Below are 18811 nucleotides of genomic sequence, written 5' to 3' on the forward strand. Positions count from 1 at the left end.
ATTAATGGGGCCGTGCTGCAATTCTGTCTCCGTGTTGAAGCAGGTACAAACATCAGAAATAAGGTTTCACATACTACTCCTCCAAACATCCAAAATAATGACGCGAAACTGACTTTTGAATACATAAAATACGTCGCAATCATCACACCAAGTCTTAAATGATGCCCGAGGAATGAAAACACTGTATAACTAATTCCTTTCGCTATGTCACCCTTCATCCATAGCCCTAATTTTTCACATAGCACTCGCACCGGCGCATTAAGGTAATGTGAGGCGATGCCATTGTTGTTTCGCTTTGGCGACACCACCCAGGTCTGTAATTTGGAGGTTCATAAATCAGCAGAAGACTGGTGTGGCAATACAGTAGAGGGAGATTAAAGGGAAGCGCATAACACAGATACACACTAGCCACACACACACAGTCAGCTGTGAGAGCTATGACGCACTTGGGGCTGTGTTAATATTGTACAGCAGGCTTTGGCGTCTGTGTGAGCATTCCATTACAGGCATTACATCCCATTACTCTCTCATACTGAGTTCACTAAGCAGCTGTGTGCTGAATTAGACTCTCACCCTCTGACATGAGCACACAAACTCACAAAATTTTCTATCGCCTCTTTGTTTACTGACCGCGGGACCTTTTCAAGTTCTTGGAAGTTCTTGAAAGCAATGATCCTTGAAGGAAAGAGAGCTCGAGGTTCTTTCTTTTATTTGTCCGGTGATATCTCGGGGAATTTTCTTTTTTGTTTTGTTTTGTTGAACCACAGAGAATTGTGTGAAACAATGATGTTCAACAAGAGAAGACTGAGAGTTTATCCATGCCATCAGCTCTGTAAGGCTTTCAGCGTAGCATGCTGTTGTCAAGTGGCTGTAAAAATTCTTGAGGGGTTGCTGTGCACGTTTTAAAACCGAGTTTTTAAGAGCAGCATAAAGAAAATAACAATAAAATTGACACAGATGTCGCCTGTTGAGCCTACTTCTGCTTCTCCTTTTGCTTTCAGTTTGTGAATATGGAAGACAGCAAGTTATATAAGTTATATGGATGCAGCCTCTGTGCCTGTAAAGCCTGAAGCCGGTCCCTTGAACGTCCACTTGGGTCTGGCTACAGAACAAGTGTACAGTATCACCAGAAAGGTTACCGTGTGGTTTGCTTCAACATATGACAAATAGTGTAATAGGTGACCCTTGTGATTAACAACATGTCCAGGCTCTCCTCCTCCTCCTCGCTTTTATTAGTCACGTCCTCTATTGGTCCCATGAGCTCCAAGTAGAGTCTGTTTTATTCATCCAGAGTCACAGATTTGTCTCAGGGAACTTTACAACATTCACTAGAAACACGTCAACTCTCTTTTCCAAGAACCTTGATTTGATTAATAAAAACTGATATTTACGAGGTAATGAGCATGAAATTCCCAGTAAATATGAGTCATTATTCACAAAAAACTGCAGTTTCTCAAACGTCCACTTGAGGCTGGCTCCAGAAGTGAGTCAGTCTCTATAAGTCCCCATGTTCAAATGTCCAACTTCACAGCAGAAATAAACATGTTTACAGCCTGGTACAAAAAACAGTTTTGGTCTCTGTAGCTAATTTCCCCGTTCATGACAACTGTACTGAGGGTGAATTTATATACAACTCACCTGTTCACATTATATTAAGGCTTAAAGTTATGCAGGATTAAGAGCGTGGACGTTTTGATTGACAGGTCGGTGGTATTACAGGTGGCTTGTTTGAGCACTCAGGTGAGGATGATCCAGTTCTTTTCCCATTTTTAGATTAGCCGGGAAGCTGCACAGGCAGGACTCCCAACATGCCGGTGGCCAGTGCCACAGATTTTTGATCTTCGCAAACCTACGGAAGACGTCATGCATATGCCGTCCTTTCTTTGTGCTGTCATTTTAATGCAGCTTAAACATCCAACAATACTGTTACAGCTGTAAGACAGCAACAAACTCCTTCCAGCCACTCTGTCTCATCTCTGTGTGTTTATGAAGCAGACTCATTAAGTATGCACACTTCCAAACGTTCATCCTCGGGGATGTAGTCTGACCCTCTTTAAACTCCAAACGTTCAAATTTAATGATTTACTTTGTGAGGATTCTGGGAGTATTTTGTTACAAACAGTAATATCACTCCACACAATCACATACTGTACAAGAACTCCCCTGGTGTGCAGCCTGGTACAAAAAACAGTTTTGGTCTCTGTAGCTAATTTCCCTGTTCATGACAACTGTACTGAGGGTGAATTTATATACAACTCACCTGTTCACATTATATTAAGGCTTAAAGTTATGCAGGATTAAGAGCGTGGACGCTTTGATTGACAGGTAGGTGCTGTTACTGATGGCTTGTTTGAACACTCAGGCCTCATGCAGTCCACCTCACGTCAGCCGATGATCCACATATTTGTACTTTGTAAATGTAAATGTAAATGTAAATGTACTTTATTTATACAGCCCTTTACAACAGTCCTTTCGGTGTACCAAAGTGCTTTACAGTAGATAATAAATAACGAGAACAATAGGTAAAAAACAAACAAAATAAAAACAACAAAATGCAACAAAATCGAATAAGAAATTATAAAAGTGTCATCATACTACTGGGTGTTAAAAGCCATCCTAAATAGGTGGGTTTTTAGCCTGGATTTAAAAAAGGCCCAGGTCAGAAACAAGACGCATCTGCACAGATGCACACATTTGCACAGTTTAAATTAAATCCTTATATCATCAGTGGCGTTAGCATGCAAACATTTTCTAAAGAGCACTAAAGAAATAGAAATAAATAAGCAAAGTGGAACAAAACCTCAAAATCCTGACTTGATTATGACATTAAATGAAATATTACCAAAGAAAATACAACACTGTATCAAGTTTTAGGGCAACGACTTATCAGCGTCAAGTCCACGGCAGTTCTTCCAATCGTTGTGGTGGCTGACGTCACCTTCCAAGGAGCCATGCCTAAAAAATATGAAAAACTGGATCGTCACCACCGCTCAGTGACGTCAAGTATGGTCTGGTGTTGCGCCCATTGACAGATGTTCCCCACAGTTAGAGAAACAAGGAGATGGAGGTGGATCAGGAATGAGGAAGTCATCTTTCCTAATGCATGGAATAAAAAAAAACTAAAGTGTCCAGCTGTTTACAGGAAATTACTTCATGTATCTTAAAGAGGAAGTAAGGAGGAAGACAGGCTGGGTTGGAGAGAAAGTATGAAGGATAATTCCAGCTAAACTGGCTGCAACAGAGTGACCCACTCTGTGGTTTTTCCACTCTTCTCCTGAATCATGTGATTCACTGTCTTACTTTCTCTGCTGTTCACTAAAACCCTCCTTATATAATCCATCATCTCTCTCTCTCTGCATGAACTGTGTGCACTACGTGTAGGAGACGACGATGATGATGGATTACAAGAGGAACAATGATCAGAGAGGGAGTCGCGGTGCCTCGTCGCACCACGTGGTCGTATCATGACACGGGAGTGTCAGAAGTTGTGTCTCTGTGGAAACTTGGAGGAGTTGAAGTCAGATGGTGGATGCGTCACCGAGGTCGCAGCTCCGGTTACACTCACGGCTTGTGACACCAGAGATGGTGCTACTACTTTGTTGCTGCGTGACCGCATGTTGCAGGTAAGTATCACGGGTATCATTTGTTTCACCGACGCCAATCACTCACTGTCGCTCCACTCCTTCCTGCCCAACAACAACTTAAATTATTCAGATGTACACGTGTATTTGTTATGATCAAAAACCAGAGTCGACAAACATCGAGCATCAAGCCCAGCACGCCGTCTGTCTTTCAGCCTTTTATTTCACCAAGCTCTCGCCAACGACTAAAAGTTAATCTCAGATTTACTCTTGTCCAGCACCTTCTTGCTTGTTTCTTGCATCTTTTACCTCTGTCATTATCTCCATAGAGGCTGCTGAGCCTAGTTGCCGAGCTCCGGTTCTGGCACGACACCCCTAAAAGCCAGTCCCAGATTTACTCTTGTCCGCCGGCTTCTTGCTTGTTCAGTCGCTCAGTTTCTCTTTTCAGCTTCTTCCGTCAACATCCTCTTTGGTCTCTTTAGACTCTGTCTTTACGCCCATGGAGGCTGCTGAGCCCAGTTACATTGCCTGATTGGCCCAGCTCAGGTTCTGGCACAACACCCTAAAAAAAAAACCTCCTCTTCTTCCTGGTGGTCCAAAACGCCCGTGACACAAACACTAACACTCTCCCAGTGCTCTGAACTCACAGCCCAGCTAACAGACTGAGCTAACAGCAGCTCCAGTGCTTTAAAATGCAGGATTGATACCTTCAGTGCCTGGATCATTTTGGTCATCGAGGGTGTAGATGCAAAAACAGGCAGAAGTATAAATACAGTTTATTACCCTGTTAAATTTAGACAGTAACAGCACACAGTTAGAGGACTACATCACTTTACAAAGCCTCATTTTTACCTAAAGAGATTAAACTACCGGCGCCGGCTGGCCTGCTCATCTCGAGCAACTTGGATTTCAGTGTGTTGTTTTTCAAAGACGTTGCTGAAAGAGCCAAGGGTCAAACTACCATTCCCATAATTAATTTGCCAGCCTGCTGTGCCAGTGTGACTCAAGTCTCAAAGGCCAAAGGTAAAAAAGTTAATTAGCAATTATCCCTACTTGTCTGAAGCACCGTGCATTTCATTTAAAGTCACACAGAGGAGAAGTGTTTTAAACTTTATTTACCTAAAGCAAACATAGACTTTCTAATAATTTATATTAATATTAATTATTTTATTTACCCATTAAATGTTTGCTTAATGGTTTTGAAATAAAGCTGGTGTTGTTGGCAACATAAGGTTGTTGAATGGGCAAAAACTTCACAAAATTTGGTCCCATTGTATAACACACACACACACACACACTGCACACACACATTGCACACACAGCTGCAGCTTCATCGTGATGTAATGTTGCATGTTAGCACATTGTTATCAACACTGATAACACAACAATGAGCATTTGTCTGTTCCAATATAAACACACACGCACGCATATAAAGTGCAGCCTGTGTGTTTATCTGTGTAACCTGTCTGTCTGCCTGCCTGCCTGCCTGTCTGTCTGTGAACTCCTCCTCAGGCTGCAGTGGACACATGAAGTCATCAGCCTGCATTGACGTCAGCCGGTCGAGCTCCACAAAACAGCCAACAGTCTGCGAGATGTTTACAAGTCTGTCTTTCATTCCTCAGAACTGTCAGTTCAAGATCGCACAGATCGTGTGTGTGTGTGTGTGTGTGTGTGTGTGTGTGTGTGTGTGTGTGTGTGTGTGTGTGAGCTCCTCTAAAGTGGGTCATGTGTGTTTGCACACCCGGACAGAGGGCAGGGAAATGGGCTGAGTATGAGGGCAAGGGTTGACATTAACAGAGCAGATTGTTTGAGACAAGAAGTAATATTTTGTTCCAGCCCAGCAGTCATGAGGCTCTGTTGAATTTGTCGAGGTAATTAACAGACTCGTCTAAGAGATTTTTTTTTTTTTAGTCCTGCTGCTGCTGCTGTGGTGTGTTCTGGGTCACGTACCCGAACCCTTTCAGCCCTGTTTGTCTATCACTTTGCAAATCCTCAGTTCATTTACGAGACTCGACCCACACTTCCACGCTGCTCGGTTAGATCGGCTATTTCCTGCCTCTGCAGCACAAAGTTATTGCATGACCTTAAGTCAAATGACAGGAATAAGCACTCTGTTCAGAGGAAGTGAGCGCACGTCCTGTTGACGTCATGATCTTGTGCTGGTTTCACAAAGGGAAAAACTGACAAATTAGTTTACTACTTCGCCGGACAAACACCTGTTTGGAAAATACCATGGCGCTAACAAAGCAAAGACTTGAGGTCGGGGGATTATTCAGGAAATGTATTCAGTGTTTCCACTGAAGTTTTCTCCACCCCCCGTCCAGTCGGTCTGGAAAAGTGCACGGCTTACAATAATAAAGCAGGTCTGGCAGCAGCTCTCGGGGGGGGGATCGAGCAGGAAAACCCTTTCACTCACTGACAGTCCGGAGGAATTGACGCAAGAGATGAAAAAAACAGATGGGAGGATGGGGCTCCCCAGACATGGAAAAGCTCCTGTGTCAGAATCACAATATGCATCTCTACCATCATCTGGCACAAACACAATCCTCCTCACTGAGCCTCACTTATCTAAAATTCCTCTCACAGCCATCTCAAAATCCGCTGCATTAAATCAAAGACGCACAATCTGCCACCGAGCTGCTGCGAGCGGATAGAAACGTCTTGTTCAATAGCAGCTGTGTGAGAGGCAACACATGCTGCAGACTGATCTCAGTCACACGCTGCATGGCGCTCATAAAAAACTCTGGTGACGAGGCTCGTGTTGCACGTCTGTGAAAGCAGAGACTGTTACACTTACATAAGTCTGTGGTATGCGAGGTCACCGATAGCAGAGACACTGAAGTACATACGGTGGCACAAACTGAGGTTGCTGGCAAACATTAAGAGCCACCGGAGCTGTTAACAATGCTGCTGATAGCAAATGTCAGTGTAACCTGATCCAAAGGAGGCCGCAGCTAAAATGTTATCATTGGAAAACTTTTTCCAACAGCGCAACTTTTCCTGGGACTTTCAATTTTAAGCCTAAAAATGAAAACCTTAAAAAATTCAGGGGAGTTCCCACCAGCACAGGAAAGTCCACGAAACCAGAGACGTGAATATATAACTTATTTGTTACAGAATAAAAGAAACACCAATCATAAAACAACACTGAATATTTAAAATATACTAATAATACAATTTTAAAAATAACTTTTAAGATGAAAACTGGCCAGGCATGGGAGAGCTGCAGGTGAAATTATAACATATAGAGAAGTTAAAACAGACATGCAAACAGAATATAAATAAAACATGCAATCAGAAAGAAAATCAATGAGCCACTTGTTGTTTTTACGATCTGAAGTTTGCACGGGTTCTCTGTGGCATTTCTGTGTCAGGCTTTCAGTCAGCTGCTCTGTGCAGGTCGACGCTGCTGCATGTTCTTGATGGAGTCGAGCCGAGTGTGAAGCATCGACTAGAACAGCTGCGATTCGCTCCGGCGGCTGCAGCGCATTTATCCTTTACGCTTTATCCATGATATCTAGCTTTATCAGTTTTCACACATTGAAAAAAATCAACCAAGACTCAATAGAACATATCAAAGGGTTGTTCTCTGACATAAAACAATCAATAAAACAAGGCAAAGCAACGGAAAGTCACGTCTATTGAGCACCAGCTCAGTACAACAAGACAAAGTCTTGGTCATGGGGCAAAATATTCAAACCACAAGCAGCAGCGGAAGCAGAAGCTCAAAGATAACTGGCCGATACTTGTATCTGATGGTTGAATTGTGCGGGAGGGGACTAAGTTGGCATGCCAAAAACTTTCAAACCAGTAAACATTACAAACAGCATCTGCAATAAAGCTTCAAAACTCAGTGGGTTTTCCACATCTCTCATCATTTTCTGATCAAAATCAAAAAACAGTTTCTATCATGGCACAGGAAACTATCTTGAAATTGGAAGGAAGCGGGGAAAAAAACAATATTTTCCTACCAACTTAAGACTGTATGTTGTTTTTAATGCTAACAAATGAGTCATTTTATGGCTGGGTGCTTTAATTTTACTGTGCAGTGCAGTTTAGACTGTGGAGCAATATGTATTCATATTTTCGAATGTAAGACTCTTTGTGTTTCTGTCAATAACTGTAATCGAACAAAAGGATCCATGAAGCCAAATTAAAGGTTTGAAAGAAGCTTATTGTGAGTACATCACGTAATGAGCCTTTCAAAAACAAGCCACAGATAATCTGTTAATGGATTCAAAAACATTTTATTCTGAAGGGCTGTGACCCTCAGATGAAGTGCTCCTCTGTGTTACTAGGCAGACAGCCCTCGAATGTCATGAAGTATTGAAAAGCTGCAGCAGCCGCTCTGAACTCTGGGTTTCGTAACAGAAAAGCCCGACTGTCCCCTGAGAGACACCTACACACAGCCCGGAGAGCAGTGTCTGTCTGGACGAGCTGACACGGCAGCACAGGCTGACTCACAGCGCTCCATCTGATGCACCACCTCTGCACATCACTGCACATCAGCATCAAACTCTTCTCAGAGGCACAGCTGGGTTTGTGTGTGTGTGTGTGTGTGTGTCAGTGATCTTGTGGTTTTCTTCCAGTAATCTTGGTTCATTAGATCTTCTGTGCACTCCTTACAGAAATGTATCCACCCATCATTTGCAGATTCCTATCTGTCTGGCAGCTGGTGGGTGTGTGCTTAACCTTTAAAGAACGTGACAGTACAGGTTTGTATGTGTCGGCTGCTCACAGTGCTGCTGTTAATACAGTGCACAGCAGGTTAAAGTTGAAATTAAAACACAGAATCAGTGTGTTCGTGTCTCCTTGCTGTTTGCTTTGACTGTAGTTACTCATTTCTATTTATTCCTCTGACGTTGTCACGCCTCCTACATTAGCTTTCTCCAGGGGCCGTGAATTTATAGGCTGACAATGTTGCTACTGTCATTCGAATTTGAGGGCGGGCACTAAAATTTGTTGTTAATATCACCTTAGTTTCAACAGCAACAGGTAGCCAGAAGTTGCTTGGATGCTAAAATCCAACACGACTGATGGAGCTGATCGCAGCTAATGTTTGAAACCCGACAAGAAGTCGGCTCTCCACAGAGAATATGCAGCTGTTATATCTTTGACAGACATCGCTAACAGCCCATGTCAATCTGCACAGAGCAGATCGAGCTGGCCAGAAGTCTGATGCAGAAACGGCTGGTCGATGCAAACTTCTGATCATAAAAACAGCCAAATTAACTACGTAGCATGTGGTAGAACCAAAGAAAAACGACCAAATCTGAGCAGGAGCAAGTTGTCCACTAATCAGATGATTGGTGGGTCATCGATACCGGGCTCCTCTGGCCTGCATGTCGAAATGTCCTTGGGTAAGAAACTGAACCCCAAATTGCTCACAATGGTGTACCATCGGTGTGTGAATGCGTATGAATGGTTAGCCCCCAAAAACTGATGAGCAGTTGGCACCTTGCATGGCAGCCGACACCATCAGTGTATTAATTACAAGTACAGTTTAGTTAACAAACTCTGGTGGGCAATTCGGAAACAGCCTCCCGGTTGCGACGTGATAGGGCAGTGCCGCCGCGCCCAGTAGGATTCAGGCATTAGTCCCGTCTGTGATCTGGGCACTTTGAGTTCATCTTTGTTATTATTCAGATCACGGGGTGTCTCCAAAGCATGGACAGTGGTTAAATATTATTGCTCGTTAAATATTATTCAATAAAAAATGACCAATTACTCAACTGACATCACTTTGGTTATCTAGCCCAGTTCTGACAGGTGACTATAAAAAACAACTCCCATGCGTCCTGGAGGCTGGAGCCGATCCCTGCAGGATACACCCAGGACAAGTCAGCAATTCATCACAGGGCTGACACATAGAGAGCAACCAGCTAACCTGCTGCACCACCGTGCTGCCCCAAAGCCTCCAGCCAGCCTGCTCTGGAGGTATCCATTGATCAGCAGTTAAGCGTAGTCCCATTGACAGGTGATTCCTGAATGTAGGCCATGTAGCAGCACACCAGCTATTCTGTTCACTCAGATCAACTGTATGCAGCAGCCAGATAGATACAAATACACCAAAAGCTTTTTTACAGTGTTTTGATTGACAGATTGGTGCCGTCACAAATGGCTTGTTTGCGCGCCCAGGCGTCATTCGGCCCGCCTCGGGTCCAACGATGATCCACATCTTTGACGAATTTTAGATTAGCCCGGAGGTGGCGGAGGCAAAGATTTTGACCTTCACAGCTTCGTATTTATACTATGATATTAATGCATAAGTGACCATAGTAAATAGCTTTTTCTACAGTGTGCAGGGCTGTGAATGATATGTTTACAAGCGTGGGAGTCTAGACGGTTATCCTGGGATACACCATGAATGGTGAATTGTGCATGTTTCTACACGCATTGTCAAACTGATGAAGATGATTTACTTAATTAGCTGTACGTAAAGTTACACAATCCATAACCAACACGACAGAAATGCACCACAATCACTGATAACACATCTTCTCTGCAACGCCTACACAGCTGCATTATAATCATAGCTTATATTTCACACAATAGACTTTAAATTTCAACAATGGTCTTACTGAAAGCTCTTGAACAGGCTAAAACAACGCAGAGTGACTCTTGCACTTGAATTGTTTAACACTTGGCTGACATCCGGAGCTCAGAGAGAGATCAGAGAACAGAGACGTGATTATTCGACATTCAGTCTCTCCAAAGGGACACTGTAAGAAAATATGGGAAACAATAAACACATTTTGGCAACCGACACCAATGTAAACTGTATCCCTCAGCTCCTCCCGATGAAGAGCAAAGGTTAGTTTCAAACTGCTGTGCTCGCCCCCCGAGGGGCCTGAGCGTGACGCAAGAGAGAAATCAGAGCAAACAGCTGCTTTGCCCTCCATTCATTTGACTCTATATCAGTAATTCAATCGCATACTTTCACATGTTTGTTTGTTTATCCGTGCCTGCCCGCTGACAGAAATGACCTACCTTTTATCTGCTTGTGTAAATGCAGGGGGACAGTATGACGGGGCACAAAGCAGAGAGGAGATTGGAGCTGGCAGGGGGCAGGGGTCTCTATCGTTTCACGAGATGACACACTTGTGATTTATACGTTTTGACGGAGCAATGACGCAGAATGAGAAAATTAAAACCAGGATGCGTTCTTCCTCTCTGCTGCCTCCTGCTCCCACTTCACTGCCGCATAAAAAAACCCTGTGATTCCTCACAATGTTCTCCATTGTGCTGTGTTCCTGTCGGCTAAAGAGGCATTTCCGACCACAGAATCAACCCCAGGATCCCCTGGAATACTGACAGTGTGTCCTTACGTGGAAAGTTATCTGAAGTGGGGGGGGGGTTGCTCTGAGGGTCTGACCTTCACCTGGTGCAGTTAGACGGAAAAATGACTCCCTGCATTTTACTGGAGTACAAAAGCATTAACAGCTGTTTCTTTAAACTGGTGCAAAGGTGGAAACAGTGCAGCTGTTTCACCTTTACTGTCAACTAAGATTACACCCTGCATAGAAACTGGTATTTCTTGTGATTTAGCACCCCCAATTTCTGAGTGCAAGCGCAATTTAGTAAATATGGACAGATGTGCATGCATATTTGCAAAATTATTAGTATTATTTAGATTGCTAACAGACAAACATCAACAACACAAGACATAGGAGCAGCTGATATTACTGACTAGTCCAGCAGAAGTCAGCCCAGCTCGGCATCTGTCTTTCAGCCTTTTATTTCACCAAGCTCTCACCAAGCACTAAAAGTCAGTCCCAGTCTCTTCTTAGTTTCCTCCATCAACATCCTCTTCAGTCTTTTCGCCTCTGTCATTATAGAGGCTGCTGAGTCTGGCTACATTGCTCACTTGCCCAGCTCCTGTTCTGCACAACACTGGCTCAGATCCCTCATCAGCATTCACCCAAAAAACTTCTTCTTCTTCTTCCCGGTGTTCTAAAACACCTGTGGTACAAACATTAACACTCCCCCCTGGTGATCTGAGCTCACACCCCGGCTAACAAACTGTGAGCTAACAGCAGCTGCAGTGGTTTATTACTTCACTTAAATCACAGAGAGTTGAGACTGAGCAGCCGGAGGACATCAGAGGGGAAAACCAGGAAACATTTTCTCCGTAAAATATGATCCAGTTTCACCAGAATCAGTGAAATAGTTGGTGCTGTGTGACTTGATTGTGATATATACCCGGACATTCACCTGATTACACGTCGACGTATCATCAAAACTATTTTGAACTTGTTATTTTATGGTTGAAAAGTTACATAATGTTCCTTGACCTCCGGGGAGAGTGCAGCTGGAACACATTTCCTCTTTCCTTTGTAGGTTTTTCATTTCTCAGGATTTGTTTCCGCTGCACATCTTTGAACTCTTGTTGAATTTTACTCTCGGCTTTAAAGTTTATTTCTTTACGCAGCCTGAACAAAACCTGTGGGAACTTCAGCACAGAGCACAGTTTATTGTTCAGTATGCAGGCGATCCAGTCGCTACAGTGGACGGAGTATTCTTCGTCATTAAACACTGGACAGGGCTATTCTCAACAGTATTGATTCCCCACAGAGAGAATAGCGATGATAATAGCTCAGAGCTTGAACCATTTGGAGCACTGACGCATGTGTAAATTTCTAGGCGAGGGGTCGTGACTACAGGTGACCCAGTGACTCCACTCGGGTGAGTTAGATAACGCTGGCTGGGAGCTGTGATGGGATGAACCAGCAGGGTTGTTCCTGTGACAAAGGTCCTCCGTCACTGCGGTAGCTGTGCACTGGCTTGGAAACTGACGGGGGTTCAATTTGTGCCACTTAGACAGAGACATGTCATTCACACCACAGTGTGTGTTGTGTTTGTGTGTCACTGTCAAGCGAGCGTTGACGTCTTTCCTGTGGATCTGAATTCATGCACAGTCAAGAGGAAGAACTGTGATCTAATAACTGCACGATCGTTTTGTCATGAAGTGTTAAAACCCGTCATATCCCGTCAAAGGAATTATGGAAACCATGAACCGATCTGTCCAACATTTTGTGCCAATGCTTTGAGTAGATGTTGAGGTACGTCACAGGATAAGTGAAAACTTTGACCTGCAGGTGGTGCTAGGCAGAAATTCAGAGGATCACAGAAGAAATGTGGGGCCATATACTCATGAATGTACCCAATTTTTTAAAGCAATCTATCCAAAAATTGTTGAGGCGCTTCACTAAAAGGCTTTTCTATCTGTTGACAGTGCTTTAGGAATCACTAAAGTCAGTAGGGTTCATCCTCATGGAACCAATGTCTGCACAATATCATCTGAACCCAACGGCAATGCAGACAAGGAGGTTTGTGAATGAAAAGTGACTTTAATAAATTTATCGGGCAGGAATGCAAACGCAAAAACAACTGAAGGCGCCTGAGAGTCCAGGCAAAAATACCAGATGAACCAAGAGACCAACAAAAAGTCCAAAAAACTAAATCCAGAACTGAGAAAAACAAAACAAAACAGGAACAGTAGCAGAAACACGTGTAAGCACAAGATGGAAGAATGGAAAGAGGAACCAACACAGGACAAAGGAAACAGAACACAGAGACACAAAGGAACTAAATAACACAGCTCAGGACACGCAGGTGAAACTAACGAGGGGCAGGTGAAACTAATCAGATCGTCAGAAACAGGCGGGAAAACCGCAGGAAGTAGAAATACACAAGACACTGAGGGAGAACTACAAAATAAAACAGGAAACTCGAAACCATTACAGACATTCTCCGTGGCTGTGAAGTGAAACCAACATGGCAGTGCCAAAAATAACACAGTTCCTCTATTCACCATGCCAGCACACTTTGAGCTTCACACACAGAGCCTGCATCTAGGTTTCATACCATTTATTAAACAATACACAGCGATTTCATTGGAGAATGTGTAACGTACATATGAAGGTGTGTGCACAGTACAGACATTGTGGAAGTATGTTTGTGTACATAATTAAATGCAGTAGAGATATACAGACACAGCCTTTATTTTCAGAATAGGGCAGACATGAAATATAATATTCATAAATATGATTTCATGCACGTATGATCACCGGAAAATGAGATTCTTTTTATTTTTGTTACTACAAAATGTCCCTTTTATTTCGACAAACAAACACCATCTTTCTGCAAACTAAACTAAACAGTGACTTTAGACACGGCTCTTAAAATGTTGTTTCTCCTTTATAGTAGGCCGGTGAAGGTGGTGTGAGGAGAGACCACTAGATGCAACTAAATTCTACACACTGGACCTTTAATGTTAGATTGTTCCCCTAATATGTTTACATTGTAGTCTATGTCTGTCTTCGGTTCAAACAGGGTTGTGTGTTCTTGCACGTCGTCACTGTTTGAACAGTGGCTGCGTGCGCTTGTAAAGCGGTCAGCCAGCATTAAGGGTCAGGCTCAGTGGTTTTCCCAGAGTACGTGGACTGAAGACGGTGATGAGCAAAAGACCAGGACCACGGAAAGTGCAGACATGTTAAAGCTGTGGATGTGTTGTTTCCTAAGATAGAGGAGGGCTGTTATGGTCATGAGATGATTTGCTGGAAATGTGACTCCAAATGTGCGCCAGAATTTTTATTGTTGTTATTCTTGTTGATTCTTTTGTCACTTCCTGGAAGTCTCAGTTGTCTGGAAACTGCTCGCAGCCAAAACAAACCCTCAGCACATACAAACAAACTGCAGACACAAACACAGTGTGTTTTTGCCCAAAAAACTGCAGTTCCTCTTGTCGTCCACTTGAGGCTGGCTCCAGAAGTGAGTCAGTCTCCATAAGTCCCCATGTTCAAATGTCCAACTTCACAGCAGAAATAAACATGTTTACAGCCTGGTACAAAAAACAGTTTTGGTCTCTGTAGCTAATTTCCCCGTTCATGACAACTGTACTGAGGGTGAATTTATATACAACTCACCTGTTCACATTATATTAAGGCTTAAAGTTATGAAGGATTTAGGACGCTTTGATTGCCTCAGGTCCGCTGATGATCCACGTCTTTGTCCATTGGTAGGACAATCAACTGTCGCTGTCCATTCTTTATATAGTTGAACAGACACAAATGTTAGCTATTGTTTCCAGTGGTGGAAAGTAACAAAGTACATTTTACACAAATACTCAAGTACTGAGGTATTTGTTCTTTCACTTTAAGCTACTTTATACTTCTACTGCAACATGTGAGAAGTAAATGATGCAGTAACTCTGCATCAGGAGATCATTTAAAAGTCTGAGAGCCCTCCTCTGTCTGATGTGAAATTAAATCTTTGGTTGGTTTTAAATCATGTCTATAGTCACTTAAAAATCAGCCTCCTTGATAAATATAATAAAGCCAATTTTGCAATTATTCTCAGTGGGCAAAGGAACCAGCGATAGTCTGAGAGGGAACTGGACGTGCGTCATTCCTAATGTCGCGCCCACTTCAACTTTTTTCGGTTGTTTTCAGTAATTCGTGAAATTGGTTTCATTTTCTCATTACGCCAAGAAGCAGCTACATCTTAACAGCTATCCACCCAAACTAAACAGTCATAATCACAAACTGTGCAAAACGATACAAAACAAGGACAAACGCCACATTATCTGTTGAATATGGAGAGCGGGTTACCATCACCTTGAGAGGTGACACTCCTTAATATGTGAGAACAGCAATAGTAAGCAGAAGCAATGTCTGTGTGTTCTTTACAGTGAATAAATGTGATGTTTATGACGATGATCTGAAGGTTCGGACACAAACACAAAGCTCAGCGGCCTCTGAAGGTCGTTGTTTTACCTCCTCGGGCATCTAAAACTATCTAAATAAAACAATCTGAATCACTCTGTGGTTCAACCAGTGGCAACATTATTCATCCTGTAACAAGGGGTTGTGTTGCTTTAAAGGTTTGCGAGACAAAAGTGTCTTTATCTGCAACATAAAATGAAAAGATGGACATATTGGTTCATTTTTAGTTTGTTGCATGTTGATATAATCAATCCATGACTAATACATTGTTTCTGGTCTTTAAATAGAAATTACCACAAGTTTCCAAAACACGTCCATGTGACTCACTGACTGAACGAAGAAGTGACTCAAGCATCACAATTATCCTGATTGTTTCAGCAACAAAAGGAGGCAGCTGCCCACTGAGCCTGGTGTATTTCAGACTGAAAGATATCGTTATAAGAGCTAATAAGTACAAGAATGTAATCAGGTGAAGATGTGGTGGTGCAGTGGTCGCCTCACGGCAATCGAACCCCAGCCGCGACCTTTCTGCGTTGGAGTTTGTATGTTCTTCTCATGTTTACATGGGTTCTCTCCAGGTTCTCCGGATTGGTGACTGCCCATAGGTGAGAATGGTTGTTTTGTCTCTGTGACAAACTGGTGACTTGTCCAGGGTGTAACCCAGGCCCGATGATCTGCTGGGATAAGGGCTCCAACCTCCCGTGATCTGTGATCCTGTGACGAGGATAAGCAGTTAAGAGAACGGATGAAATGGAGTTAATAGAGACAGATCAGCAGTCATCAACCACCGGGACGTGGGCTGCTACTGGGTCACACAGAGTCTGAGAGATGCTTTAATTTGAAAAGTGACTCCATCTGTGCGTCTGTGCCTCTTGACGCTTGTGTAATAACTTACCCAAAAAATGAGTAAGGAACATCTTTGAGAACTTCTTTGGAAAAACCAAAAAGAAATGAAAAAGAAGAGTAGTCTGAACATACCCCTCACACCTTGAAGGCCAGCCCCTGAAAACATCGTCTTGGTCCATGGCACAGGGGACCACAGTAAAAGATTGTTTATATGACAAGTCCTGTGTTGATGTCTGGGTGTGTCCAGTGTGTGTGATGTCCACAGAGGACAGTCAAGGGCAGTGTGATGTGTTTTGTTGTGTCTGTGGTTTTCCATCTGCTGTTATAGCGGTTGTGCTGTATGACCAGCTCGCCCCGTCGCAGTGGCCCTGTTTAATAATGAAGTTAATGGTTACAGTTTCTAGTCCGGCGCACTGGGTGTCACCTCCATGTGAAGTCAATATTCAGTGACATTGGAGCTGTTGAGTCATTTGAAACGTTTTTTTTTTCCTCATTGGGAATCAGTCACAAACGTGTGTGTGGGAAGCAAGGAATTACTCAACCGTGTACGCCAACGGGCTCTGTTTAATTTAATGGAAGAGATAAGTCAACTTTATTAATCACTCCAATGGGGAAATCTAGTTTTTCACTTCATGTTTACAGATCAGACCAGAAAAAGGGTTTAAAGATAAATAAATGTGGAGAGATGGGCTGACATGTAGCAGTTAGGGGGTCGAGTACTTTGCTCAAGAGCACTTCAGCAATGCCCAGGAGGTGAACTGGCACCTCTGCAGGTACCGGTCCACAAGCCGAGTCCTTACAGTCTGAGCTACTGCCACTGCCCTGAACTATCAGTGATGATGTTGTTATTTTCATAAATGCATGATGAACCAAACACAGATTTTTTTAACACGTAGGTTCATGTTTCGAAGTGGAAGTCAGTTACACAGCAGCAACATGTAGCGCAGTGGTCCACTGGCAGCCCACCAAACCTGGCCTGCCAGGTTATTTTGATAGTGTCTGGTGTTGAAATAGAGATCCGTCTGTTACCCGCAGAGTCGCTTCCTCTTTAGTTATTATAGTATAACACTAAATAACCACCAGAGAGATAATTATAACAGATGAAGTATTTATTAATTGACAAGTTCACAAGTTACTGCTAAACTTTTCCTGTGCGATTTTCTAGCACGTCAAGTTTTTTCTCCACAGCTGACCCTCCAGATCAGCAAAGTTCCACTGATTAGCTGTAGTAAGACTTGCCAGCTGATTACGATTGGACTCATCTACAGCTACGTGGCAACTTGTTTGTGCAGTCACACACTGAGACAGTGCGGTGAGAGGTGTGTGCAGCTCCCAATAGGTCAGTACTGTCAATATCTGCACACAGAAAACCAGCATAGTAGGATTTTTGCTGGCTTTTCTCTTAAACTTGTAACCATCTGCATACCATATTGATGTTGTTTTTGTAGTTTTCAAAGTTGTAACTATTCCATTTTAGTGTTTTATTCCCATAGGTATATATTTCCTTTGTTCCAGATCATGTCTGCTCCTGCTACGTCTCGTCGTAAATGCCTAAACAACCCTGACTCCTTTTGCTATATTTGTGCTAGTTTCACCATTCCAAGTCAGAGGAAAGCAAACATCAGTGCGTTTGTCAAAGGAGCATATTTTGCATATTTTAAAGTAAAACTCTGTGATCAAGACAACAAGCCATGGGCCCCTCACAAAGTGTGCAAGCAGTGTGTGGAGAGTTTACGGATGTGGGTCAAAGGAACACGTGAAAAGTTGCGTTTGGTATCCCCGCGGTTTGGAGAGAGCAAAAAGATCATTGTACAGTTACTTTTGTTTAGTGAAAACAAGCACATATCTGTTAAGTTCAGTATTTTTCATATTTTTTAAGAAAACGAGGATCCTATAGTTCAAAAACTTGACGTGATAGTGACGTGATCAGTTTTCCGCCCCCAAAGATTTGTAAAAAACAGCTGTCAGACCTAACTCAACAAAAACTGTGTTCCCCAGTGTTATTAATTGAAGTAATTTCAGGGTGGAGCAGTTGACTAAGCGGTTAAAAAAGACAATTTGTAACAGTCTGTTAGTAATCCCAAAACCAAACCCTGATCTAGTCACTAATGTTGGCCAACTAAAGTTAGCCAACATTAGTGACTGATCATACTAGAACAAGTAAATCTGCAGTATCAGTGTAATGAGTAAAACAAGGGCGTGTCTTATAAATTATAAATGTAACTTTTAAATAAATAAAATAAAAGCTTTGTGGAATATCTATTAAACAAGATTACATTGCCCCTATGCCTAGCTCTGGTTCTGGCACAACACCACCTCTGCTCCCTGGCCCCGGTCCTCCTCTTCTTCCCAGTGGTCCAAAACACCTGTGGTACAAGTTGATGTGCAGCAGGCGGAGGACATCAGAGCGAAAACCAGAAAAACATTTTCTCCATAACAAAAATCAGTGAAATAGTTGTTGGTGTGTGACTTAGAGTGCCGTAAAGAGTTACGTACTTCTTACGTACTAAACTCAAAGTTCTCATGAGGAACTGAACATACAGAACAGTTTGTTTATGTAGAAAGCTGTACAAACACTGACACAATGTAACACACACACACACACACACACACACACCTGTGTCCCTGCTGTGTGTCAGCACTGCCCCCCTCTGGTGT

This window comes from Larimichthys crocea, chromosome XVIII, assembly GCF_000972845.2.
Source record: "Larimichthys crocea isolate SSNF chromosome XVIII, L_crocea_2.0, whole genome shotgun sequence".
Taxonomy (NCBI): Eukaryota; Metazoa; Chordata; class Actinopteri; family Sciaenidae; genus Larimichthys; species Larimichthys crocea.